At 30.4% G+C, this 3,400-nt stretch overlaps 1 pseudogene; it reads right to left on the minus strand.

Annotated features, from left to right (window-relative positions):
• Window positions 1-325: 325 nt before the first annotated feature.
• On the minus strand, window positions 326-1,963 carry LOC126857792 (proto-oncogene tyrosine-protein kinase ROS-like; annotated as a pseudogene).
• Between the last annotated feature and the right edge of the window lie 1,437 nt (window positions 1,964-3,400).

Raw genomic sequence — 3,400 nt, forward strand, 5'->3', positions numbered from 1 at the left:
TTCAGAGACAAAACTTCTTGGGTTTTTTCACTTTCCACGCAAAGCGAGGTTCAACGCAAATCTATGTGTCTAATTTTTTGATAGTGGAGCCCCTTCGTAGGAAGAGCGGAACGTACTGCCTCCACACATATATTTTTTAATGTGAAATAAGATTTCACATGAGTTTATAACTTTTTACTTTATATTTACGCATTAAAAAGTATATGCGTGAAAACAGTATGTTCCGCCCCCTTTCCTGCAGGGGCTCCACTATCAAAAAATTAGACACATAGGTTTGCGTTGAACCTCAATTTGCGTGAAAAGTGGAAAAACCCAATAAGTTTTGTCAATGATAATAATCGTTTTTGTAAATATCTTTAACTAATCCAAAATCATCGATTTTGATAACATGGTTCTCGCGATTTCTTGCAGATACCAAGCAATTTCGACACGCGAGATCTCTATGAATAAAACGGAAATTTTCCAGGTAGCAACAGTTTTGCGCAATATCTTCGCACATGGCGAATAAATCTTGTAGACGTAGAGCGTTCGAATCTAACGGTTGCAATTTTCAACTATCCCTCAAATATTGTAACAGATTAGTTTTCATTAATTCCAGTACAGTTAAAGGAGAATCTTTGTCTAAGAAGACAGCCAGCAATCTTAGTACATGTTTATGTCGGAAATGATTTATAAGCCTAGCCTTTGCTAAAAACTTCTTTTTTTTTAGAGGAAGCTTATTTCGAAGGTTTCTATGACTACGGATATCTCTACGATCGGTCTTTCTAAATTCTTTATTTTTTCTGCAAAATATCTAAAATTAATATAAATTTATATTTTGTTAAAAATTATATAATTTAACTTCAAGTGACATTATATTTTAATTTGTATTAAATAATTTAACAAAAAAAGGTTATGGGAAATATGTAAAAGGTTACACCTCACCGATGACTTGGACTTTGACATATATTGTTAAGGACATGACTCTAAGCAACTTTTCCTTATAATTTAATCGGGGATCTCTTATAGCTTCCGAGATATGTGATTTTAAAGTTTTACAGTTTTAATGTATTTTCTGTTATAAAATAAGGAAAAATAAAGTTTGTTTATATTTGTGTAGAGCAGACGTGGAAAAAATGTTTGTTTACATTTCCACTTTTCACGCGAAATGAGATTCAACGCAACTTATGTGTTTTATTTTCTTGATAGTGGAGCCCCTCGCAGGAGAGGGAGGGGGGCCGAACATACTGTTTCCACGCATATATTTTTTAATGCTTAAATATAAAGTAAAAAGTTATAAACTCATGTGAAATCTTACTTCACATTAAAAAGTATATGCGTGGAGACAGTATGTTCCGCTCCTCCTACGAAGAGTTTTATAGGTTTGCGTTGAACCTCGCTTTGCGTGAAAAGTGTAAAAACCCAAGAAGTTTTGTTTCTGAAAATGTAAACAAACACTTTTTTCACGTCTGATCTACGCAAATATAACTTAAACAAACTTTATTTTTCTTTATTTTATAACAGAAAATGCATTAAAACTATGAAACTTTAACATTAAATATCTCAAAAACTGTAAGAGACCCCCGATTATAAGGAAAAGTTACTCAGGGTCATGTTGAGACAACACCTTGACAACCTATGTCAATATCAAAGTCATTGGGTGAGGTGTAACTTTTTATGCATATTTACCAAAATTACATAATAATTTAACAAAAATAGTAACAAATTTTATCGTTTTATCATATTAATTTTATCGATTTTATGCGTTTCTCTTTTAATTTCTGTTAATCTAGGAATTATTAGCGTATAACATTGCATCAAAAAAATTAGAACTTATCATTCCAAATGCTCCGCTTCTTAAAAGTTTTTCTAATCTGATTTGCTCATTTTTGATTTTGGTTAGAACATATTCTTCCGAATTATATTGCTACATTAGACTGTATAACCTATTGAGTTAAATGTTATTGTTTGGTATCTCATGTAGAATCGATCATCAGTCATTATCGGCAGAACTTGTTCTTTATTTTTTTTTGTATTGTTGATCCACTGTTATAAAATTATATGTTTATTTAATAATATGAATTGCAAAATTTACGCTTTTGTAGCAAATAAATTAACTTTTTTTTAGAGAATCTCAATATACTACAAAATATTAGATGTAATATCTTTCTGTAATTGAAGACTTAAATTCTTATTAAATATACTTACAATAATAAAAATAGTAGACGCAGATTACAGTAACTATAACAATAAGGCTTAAGGTAAATAATAGGGAATATTGCATACCTAATATTCCAGGAGTGCTCGAATGCCACCTTTACTCAAAAATGTTTTTTTAATATTTTCATTTATTTAAAAAATTATTTTTATTTATAATTCTATTATTAATGATTACTTATTTTAAATTTAATAAGTATTTTTATATCTAAAATAAACATATAATAATATAATATCTTCATTTGTTTATTTGTCAATGTTGAAAAAGTAAATCTTTTATCAAACGGCCATATAAAATCTTTCTCGTATTTGAGGTATCTCAATATCAAATGAAACTTATATAGAGTCCTAGTAATAAATTTTTTATATAGTACAATACTTCCCCTTCATTATTTGGCTCAGAATTATTTGCAATTTGCCACTCTTGCATCTCAATATTTTTGTACTCCAATACATAATTGTCAAATTGTCAAATTAACACTGGGAATCCACGAGATATTCATACCGTTTATGTTAATTTCAGTCAAAATTATATTGTTTGATTCCGAATATATGTACAAAGTTTGTTTAAATTGTCAGTATAAAGATCCCCGTAGCTGATTGGATGCATGCGTACATATATCCTGTATTTCTCCTTTGGTATTAACGATTCTATTATTGGGCAAAATTTGCTGTCTACTTTATGTTCGGTTTTATTGATAAGTTTATTTGACTCGTGTATATTTGCGTGTATATTGTTGTTCATCAAGATAATTAATCCAGTATACTTTGTAGATAACGGGAACGCAATTCAGTTTCTTCCAATGAAGGCATCCAATGAACTGCCACTTTAGTAGGTGTTAGAGCCTGAACTGTCACATTTTCCGATTCATCGAACTAGCTCGGCTTTCGTTTTTAGTATCACTTCTAAGCCGAATGACAGGTTCATCGATAACTGATCAGAGTAAAAATTGCTTATAGCTAGCAATAAGTTGTATTCTGTAAGCGGCATTAAATTCTGAATTTCGTAATATTGCTCATATGTTCACACATAAGTTATCGAACTTGTTAAAATCATTATCCAAACAATGGCTTATGTAGAATGGTAGGTAAGTTGTTTTGCATCCACTCTTGGGGATCGGTTTCGGAAGATTCACGATGATGCTATTCGTCTTTATCAGTGATTGTACATTGTAAACTCGTTTGTCAGATGTCAGACATTTCT

The sequence above is a fragment of the Cataglyphis hispanica genome, chromosome 22 (genome assembly GCF_021464435.1).
Source record: "Cataglyphis hispanica isolate Lineage 1 chromosome 22, ULB_Chis1_1.0, whole genome shotgun sequence".
In the NCBI taxonomy this organism is placed as follows: domain Eukaryota; kingdom Metazoa; phylum Arthropoda; class Insecta; order Hymenoptera; family Formicidae; genus Cataglyphis; species Cataglyphis hispanica.